Source organism: Psammomys obesus, unplaced genomic scaffold, assembly GCF_907164565.1.
Source record: "Psammomys obesus unplaced genomic scaffold, mPsaObe1.curated_primary_1811, whole genome shotgun sequence".
Lineage (NCBI taxonomy): Eukaryota > Metazoa > Chordata > Mammalia > Rodentia > Muridae > Psammomys > Psammomys obesus.
Window position 1 is genome coordinate 51,998,874 of NW_026585504.1, and position 9,350 is coordinate 52,008,223.

The 9,350-nt window shown below is 37.2% G+C and overlaps 1 pseudogene; it reads left to right on the plus strand.

Moving 5' to 3' along the window:
* The first annotated feature begins 257 nt into the window (after positions 1–257).
* Positions 258–8,802, plus strand: LOC129673349 (ornithine decarboxylase-like; annotated as a pseudogene).
* Positions 8,803–9,350: the final 548 nt, after the last annotated feature.

A 9,350-nucleotide genomic window follows, 5' to 3' on the forward strand; every position in this document is an offset into this window, starting at 1 on the left:
TATCCAGTAAGTGTATGTGGCTGCTAAGCATTGCCTAACCAAATAAGAACCATGCATCTTAAATGTCAGTCATGCCAGAGTACGGCATTCCTCATTCTAATGAGGAAAAAAATCCCATATTTTTAAAAAAGAAAGCAATCCTAGAAACCTGCCTTGTGTTAAGTTGCTGTGACGGGAACTCCCCATGCAGAAAAGAGCTCTGGGCCTGAGAATGGAAAGAATAATTGTGATAATAAGTGTGATAATGAGTGGTAGAAATGGAGGAGATTGGAGAGCTCATCAGTTACACCAAGGAGAGGTAAAGGAATATATTTAAAGAAGTTGTTAAAGAAGAGTTCTGGGTGAATTTCTGGGAAGTCTCCAAATTGCAGAGTACTACAAAATTCTAGAATGCTCTTGAATGTAGCTTGAGAGAGGCTGCTGTTTCTTTTTTTTTCCACATAGTTGAATGGAGTACAGAGCTTGAAGGTAACGCTACTAGAAATACAGTCAGTCATTTGTCTAGTTTCTATGGTAATGACCTCATAGGGAACAGATCTTTCTGAAGTCATAGAATTCCCTGTGTGTACTACCAGTGGACAACACAAACTGAAGACATGCTTAGTGTCCTATATGGGGGCCAAAAGAAAAAAAATTTAAAGTCACAAATGGCATCCTCCTGCCTTCATTTCCATAGGCACTTCCCCTGTCTAAAATCTCATATTCTCTTGCTGTACCCTTCTAGATCTTGCCCTCATGTCCTACTCCTGCCAGCTACTTCCCACTGTGTTTTCCAACCTTTTAAAGACATTACAACTCCAGGACATGTTATTCACATCATTGTATATTCAGAATTGGTTATAAATGCTTTAAAAATATCCTATATACTATGTACAGAGTATTTTGAAGGACTCTCTCTTTGGAGAGTCCAACACATGAAAACAAAAAAATGAATGCCAGTGATTACCAGTGCCATTATCAGATATTATGGACGTATGCAAAGCAAATACGGTGGAAAAGGAAGATAACTGCAACTGCATCCTTTAAGTTATTTCTGACCAGAGACTTTCTTCAAAACTAAGCCTCCAAGAGTGTTACTAAAGCTATGCTTATAATAATCCCACATGTGTGTTCAAATAATGTCCAAGGTTACCTGTAAATGTAACAAAACACAAGACTATAAGCTTATTTAAATCATGATGAAATGTTTTTGCTTTTAAAAAATTTATTTATAGGATTCTTTAGAATGAACTTTGTCAATGATTTCATTGTATAACAATGTCAAAAGGTAGATGGACCTTGTAGACAGTTTGTAAATAATTTTATTATGTTTGTGTTAGTGTGTGTGCCTATTTGTATACATGTACATACAAATGTGGTATGTCAAGAGGTTGACTTGCTTATGTAATGGACTTGCTTATGTAATGCTTATGTAATGTAATGGTTTATGTATTTATGCTTGGTATCTATTCAGCTATTAGGAGGCTCAGAGGTCACTGCAAGTGGACTCCTCTAGAAGAATCAGCAGCCTTAAAAACTATGAACTGAAACTACAGGACTTTGAATAACAGGAAAAACAATGGAGATACTACATCCTGCCACCTGCTCTGGATGTAGGAATGCCATTTTGAAGGGCCTAAAAGGTATTATTAGACAACTGTATAGACTTTATAGCATTACTATCTAGTTGAAGGACTCTGCTAAAGAATAAAAGCATATCATTGTACTCTGCTCGGAGAGTCAGTACAAATAGGACTGCCAATCAGTTTGACAGAAAAATACCTCACAGGATAAGCCTTCTAGCTGCTTCAAAATAGTATAAAGCCTGCTTAAAATGTTGGTTGGCATGATGGTACCTTTGGCCATTCTCCAATCTCATCCCTTTAGTGAAAGTTTTGTGACAGTGGGCACTTTGTTCACTGTCTGCTTTCATCTCTCAAAACTCTGCAATACACAATGGTCTCTTTGGCCACCAACCATTTTTCATCTTTGACAGTGTGTCTTATGACAGTCATCCCTTTACTATTGTCTACTCCCCCCCCCCTTGGTACTGTGCCCTATGCAATTGTCCCTTTGGTCATTGTCCATTTTTACCCCTTGAGACTTTTCTATACAATGGTTCTTTTAGCCATTTTAGCCACTCTTAACCCTTGCTAATGCTATACTTTCCCCGTAATGAAATCCAACTATGTTCTACATTATGGTTTGTGTCTCATCTGAATTATTTCAAAGGCTATTACAAGGACTTGGAAGCTGATGAAAGTCTGGAAGATTTTCTTAGTATTGCTTTGTGTTTCTATCTGGTTGTGGTTGGATTTTCTCCATCTTCATTGTGGCAAGGAATGAACTACCATCTATTCGGCAGTAACTACTGAATCCCTTGATCATTATGCTTATAATTCCCTTGATGTATGCACTTTCTCTAGCTAGCTTCTGTCCTTCTTTCTTATTTTGCCATAGGTCACCAATACTCACTGAACATGTACTTCTGTCTCCTTCTACAACCATGCTAAGCAACTCAGGAGCCTTTATCTAAAATGGGTATTTCTGCTCACGGAATGGATTCTGGGTGTCCTATAGCTATGTGATAAGATAACTGTACTTCAAATATAAAATCAAAGAGGTACTTTCAGCCTCAAATTCAAGGTTATCTCTGTTTGACAGGAACTGATTTTGCATAATGTATCATTTTTGTAGCCTGTGGCAGTTCAGTATCCAAGTGGCCTCGATAGTAATGGGGATAGAAACGGTTTCTGACATGAGCTGATTGGCCTGCTCTTTGATCACCTCACCCTCCGAGGAGAAAGCAGCCTTACGGGGCCACAGAAGAAGACAATGCAGCCACTCCTGATGTGACCTGATAGACTATGATCAGAAGAAAGGGGAGGAGGACCTCCCTTTTCAGTGGACTGGGAAAGGGACATGGGTGGGGAAGAGGGAGGGTGGATTTGAAAGGGGAGTAGGGAGGGAGGCACAGGGGAAATACAAAGTGAATAAACTGTAATTAATAAAAAACAAACAAACAAAACACACACACAAAAGATTCTCATCTTTGTTAGCTTCTAATATATTGTGACCATGACAAACAGCTTAGTCTCTCTGGGCCTTTCTGTATACTTACAGGAAGGAAATATATGCTACATCTGGGAAGGGTAATCATTCTTTCAACATGTTCCAAAAAATAAAAAAGTTGACTCTTGCCAACCAAGGCAATTGTGAAATCAGATATGGTGGCTATGTGGTTTAGCTTTTTATTGTCAATTTGATATAAATTGGCATCAACTAAAAAGAAAGAACCTTAGTTGAAGAATTGGCTCCATGAGATTGGCCAAAGGACATGTCTTTTGGGCATTGTCTTGATTGACAATTGACATGGTAGTGTCTAGCACACTGTGAGAGGAACGATCCTTAGACTAGTGGGCTTAGGCTCTATATGAAACTTAGCTGAGCAAGCTAATGAGATCAAACCAGTAATCAGAATTTCCCTGGGATCACTGCTTTAGTTCCCACTTGAGTTCCTGTTTTGATTTTCTTCTGGAACTTTAAGCTAAATAAACAAACAACAAAACAAAACTTTCCTCCACATGTTGCTTTTGGTCAAGGTTTTATCAAGATAATGAGAAGTAACTAGAACACATACCAATCCTGATTTTCTGGCAACTTAGGAATTGGCGCTTAGTGTTCAAGAATTCTGTCATTAGATAGGCAGACTACACGTGATTCCAAGGCTACATTTGTGCTATATGAGCCTTGCCAGAAAGCAAGGACCATTCCCTTATGGAACTTGTTGTTATGAACTGCTTTCTTCTGAGCATAGTAACCACCACCGTCTTTATCAGAATAACTGAGTATTTTTAAGAGACTCTCAAAGTTGGGATTAACTGTTGACATTCTCTCATAGAAGGAGGAGGATTGGAACAGTCATTTGACCCTCACCTAAAAGTTCAGGTACCCATTCCTATAGCTCCCTTCCAGCTGTGTGTAATTTTGCCTAAATTACATATGGTCTTATGGTCTTGGCAGGTGGTTTGACATATAAAATATGGAAGTTTAAGTGATAGGGCCTCCATCTGTGCAGCTGTCGGAAAGTCATCCATTTAATAACACCCTAAGTCACCCAGTTGGACTTTCATGAAATTGTTCTTGAGTCATTATTGGTTCCTTATCATGTGGAGCAGACTATTATGACTTTATTGAAATGAATCCAATAGTTCATCTAATCTGAATTGCTTTGACACATATCACAGGTACCAGGGAGACTATAGGGATCCATGTGATATGTATACACAAATATACATAGACAAACACATGTGCATATTCTTTAACAGCTTAGTTTCTAAATTTACATATTTATTGTAGCTGTGGGTTCACTTAGACTAACAGGGTGTAGTTCAGTAGTAGCGTACTTACTTACTATGTCTTAACTTCTGAGTTGTGACCGAGCACCACAAAAGAAGAAAAATATGTTCAAAAGTGAGCCAGGCTTTTAAATTCCAATACTTTATATTAAAATTTCTTCCTATGTATGCTGAGAGGAGACCTAATTAGCTTTGAGTGTTAAGAATAGATTAATAACTGTTTTGTTCTTGTAAGCTTATAAACTAAATATAAAATATATTTTATAAATATAAATAAACTAAATATAATTTAATATAAATATAAATAATATAAATATAAATAAATATAAAATAAAATAAATATAAAGAATATCAATGATTTGTATGATAGCTGGGTTAGTAGGGAAACTTAAAAACAAACACCGTTTTATAAAAATAACATTAATATCGAGGAGCCTTATTAAAGGGGGTGAGAATAGAAGGACACAGAGGGGAAAAGAAGTACACAAAAAGACCATCAGAGTTAAATAATCTGGGTACAGGGGTGCTTATGAAGACTGAAGCACCAACAAAGGATCATGCATGGACTGAACCCAGGCCTTCTACACATATATAGCCAATGGACTTCTTAGTCTTTACATGAGTTCCGCTTGTCAGAGTCCATGACATGAGTCCATGTCAGAGACAGCTCCTGCTCTCAGATCATGTCCTCCAAGCATGGCTTAGCCTCAGTGGAAGAGGTTGTATTCAATGCTGATGAAACTTGATGTGCTGGGGTGGGTTGGTGGGGGTGAGATTAGAAAGAAGGAGGGTGGGACCAGGAGGAGATGAGGGAGGTGTATACAATCGGGATGTAAAATAAATAAATAATATGAAATAAAATAAAAAATAAAATTGCTTGTCGTGATTGAAGAAATGTGTTCTGTGTACTTAAATTTTGCTTATCTCATTTCAAAAATAGTGATGTCTTTCTATTCCATGCAATTTGTAGGATTATACACTTCAAATATAACCAAACAGTTCCAAGAAAGCAGACCAACAAAATCTATTATTTAGTGGGTGCTTTTAGATGTATAGGACCAGGAATGAGACATTTAAAGACAGAGGGAAAGGATAAATTTTAATAATGTTTACATATACTGTAGTTCAGATTTTTGACTTCCAGGTGAAAAAGGACAACTCTGTGCATATATAGGCAAAGCTATTGATATTTATGACAATGCTGTATGCTGTATAAAATTATAGATAGATTTATATGTCCAATAAGAAGGGACTAAGGAAGTAAGTCTCATCATGCACCATATACAGCACTCGAAGGGGTGGCTTAGATCTCAATAATAATGTTTATTAAAGTGAAATCTTTAATAAGAAAAAGATGAAAAAGGGCACAGCAGGCTGGTAATATGTAAGAAACTCCAACTATTCCTGTGAAAGGTGTGAGGAATACAAGTTTCTCAATTTGGAGGAAGAGCTAAAATCTTTTTCTGTTGTAAGGAATTCTCTGAAAAGAATGAAGGGTTAGCTGTTTTATCTCACAGTTCTTGATTAGTTCATCCTTGTGGAGAAGACACAGCAACTAGAGCTCATTCATAGTCAAAGGACAGAGACAGATGAATGGATGTGTGCTGGTGCTCAGCTGCCTCTCTTCATTCACAAAGTGAAGGTTCCCAGATAAAAGTGTTGCTACCCAAAATGGCCAGGTCACTCCACTGGTGATAAACATCATTAATGTACTCTTCCACAGGCATGTGCAGAGGCCCACCACCCAGATTATTCTAATTTCTGCCAAGCTGCCAACTAACAGTTATCTTTACTGACATGATGTTTACAAATGCTGGTATTTTTCGTTCAGAATTTTTTGGTGTAAGGGAAACAAGAGATTAATAAAGTGTTCTGCCTGAATTTCACTAAGAATTTTCACACACTGTACTTGCTGCCTTCTGCATCATTTGCTAACTTAGGAAAAGAGAATTAGAATTGGAAACAATTCGTTAATTCAAATAGGTTCTTCTTATTTCCCTAAATATGAACAATTTTGTCCAAATTCCTGGTGAAGTCAAACTTTATTTTCACAAAATTAATTTGTAATTAGCATATTATATACTTTTCAGGTGACAAAATGTCTGATGAAAGCCATTAAGAGGAACACGTGTTTTATTTTGGCTAGTCATTCAAGGACTCATCCCACCACAGAGGTAAAGTCTTGGTAAGAGAAACATGAGGCAGTCAGTCATGTTGTATTCACAAACAGTAAAGGGTGAATTCTGGTCCTGAGCTTACTTCCTACTTTTTTACCCCACCTTGGACACTAGCCTATAGCATCACACTACATATATTTAGGGTAGATATTTCCACATCAATTAACAGATTCTATAAAATACCCTATAGCTATAGCGTTTATAGATCTGCCCAGAGGTGCTTCCATTGTGAGTCTAAATCCAGCTGAGTTGACATTAAAGACTAAATATCAGAGATACACAATTAACTTTATAAATGTTATCTTCTTTGATTTCTTCATGGTTTTAATTTAATATCTTTATTTCACATTAAGTATGAGCTAAGAAGGAAAACATTTTCTACTTTTCATCTATTTGGAATTAGAGTTTTGGTTTTTGTTTGTTTGTTTTTTCTTGATCCTGACTTTATCTCTTACATGTGGGTCTTCAGATTGGTATTGCTTAAAGCTTGTTTCCTCCTCTTTAAATCCAAGTCACATATTAAAGCTTTTGATCATTTGTGAGATTATTTCTTTTTATTGCTAGCCCAAAGACACCTTGAATGTAGGACCATAGAAGGATCAGCAATTAAGAACACTTTTTGCTCTTGCAGAAGAACTAGAGTTCAGTTCCTAGCACACTTAGGCTGCATCAAAACACTCTGTAACTATAATTCTAGGTTCTGATGTCCTCCTGGCTTCCAGAGGTACCAGGCACACAACAGTACACAGTCTGCTACGAAGATGCTTCTCCGGGTTTGGCGGTAGTGTCTCCATGAGGCTGACCAGTGGTGTCAGAGCTGAATTTTCCGCCACTCCAAGGAAACAGTGATCATATTTCCTGGATAACTTGCCTTGTGTGGAGCTGGCAATAATTTGGTACCATCTCTAGGTTTGCTGTAGGTACATCAAGAACCATAGACAACTTTACTGAGGAAGATTTTGACTCTCATATCCTCGAAAGAGGTTTTACTGCCAAGAACATCCTGGACTAAAAAATTAATGATGCTTTTTATGTCACAGACCTTGGAGACATTCTAAAGGAGTATCTAAGATAGCTAAAACTCTTCATAGTGTCACTGCCTTTTATGCAGGCAAGTGTAGTTAACAGCAGAGTCATAGTGAGCAACCTAGCTGTCATTGGGACAGAGTTTGACCATGCAAACAAGATTGAAATACAATTGGTACAGGGGTTTGGGATGCTTCCAGAGAGTATTGTCTATGTAAATCCTTGTAAACAAGTGTCTCAAATCAAGTATGCTGCCAGTAATGGAGTCATGATGATGACTTTGATAGTGAAATTGAGGTAATGAAAGTTGCCAGGGCACATAAAAAGCAAAGTTTTGTTTGTTGTTTTGTTTTGTTTTTGTGTTTGTTATTGTTTTTGTTTTTTAGATCACCACTAATGATTTAATGATTCCAAAGCAATTTGTTGCTTCAGTGTCAAGTTTGGTGTCACACTCAAAACTGGCAGGCTTCTCCTGAAATGGGTCAAACAGCCAAATATTGATGTCAATGGTGTCAGCTTCCATGTGGAAAGGTGGTTATACTGATACTGGGACCTTCATGCTGGCCATGTCAGATGCCCTCTCAGTCTTTGACATGGGACAAGAAGTTGATTTCAGCATGTATCTGCTTGATACTGGTTGTGGCCTTCCTGACTCTTAGTATACAAAGCTTAAATCTGAAGAGATCACCAGTGTAATCACCCAGCTCTGGACAGGTACTTCCCATAAGACTCTGGAGTGAGAATAGTAGCTGAGACAGGCAGATACTATATAATGTCAGCATTAATGCTTGCAGTAAATATCACTACAAAAAAAAGTTTGAAAGGAACAGTCTGACTCTGCAGATGAAGATGAGACAAATGAACAAACCTTCATGTATAATTGAATGACAAAGTGTATGGATCATTTAACCACATACTTTATGGCCATGCACATGTGAAGGCCCTGGTACAGAAGAGACCCAAGACATTAGAGAAATATTGTTCATCCACTGTCTGGGGACTAACACCTGAAGACCTTGATTGGATCATGGAGCTTGAAAAGCATGTGAATGATTGCATGCTCTCTAAGAACATAGATGCTTACACTGTTCATTGATGCTACTTCTACTTTCAATGGGTTCCAGAGGCCAACTGTAATGTCAGGGCCATTGTGGCAACTCATGAAGCATCCATGCAATACACAGAAATTCTGTCCATGGGTCACAGTTACCCTGATACACAAACCACACAATGAAAGAATTATAGATCAATTTACCTTATGAACATAGATACAAAATACTAAATAAAATATTCCCAATCTGAATATAATATTACATAAAAAAGATCGTCTTGCCTATGATAGTGAGTGGGTATATTACTCTTGTGCTTGCTCTTGGTACTCTTTTTCTCCTGCTGGATTGCTGTGTCCAAATTCAATATGATAGTTTATGCTTCGTCTTAATTTATTTTATTTTATTTTTTCATATTTGGCTGTTATCTCTTAGAAGCCTGCTGTTTTCTAATGAGAGACAGAAAGGGAGTGAATCCAGAGGGGAGGCTAGTGAAAAGGAACTGGGTAGAATAGAGACTAGAGAAACTGTAATCAGGATATATCATTTGATAAAAGAACCTATTTTCAATAAAAGGAAAAAAAAAACAAAAAACACAAACAAAAAAAAACACTTTTTGAGTTGTTTTAATTCTGTGATTCAACAATGCTGAATTAAAAATAATTTTAAGTACATATGGTAGGATTTGGTGATACATTTGGAGAGAGACTGCAGGTTGAATCTCAGGATTGGAGAAGTTGAGGCAAGACCTTTTTTCATTC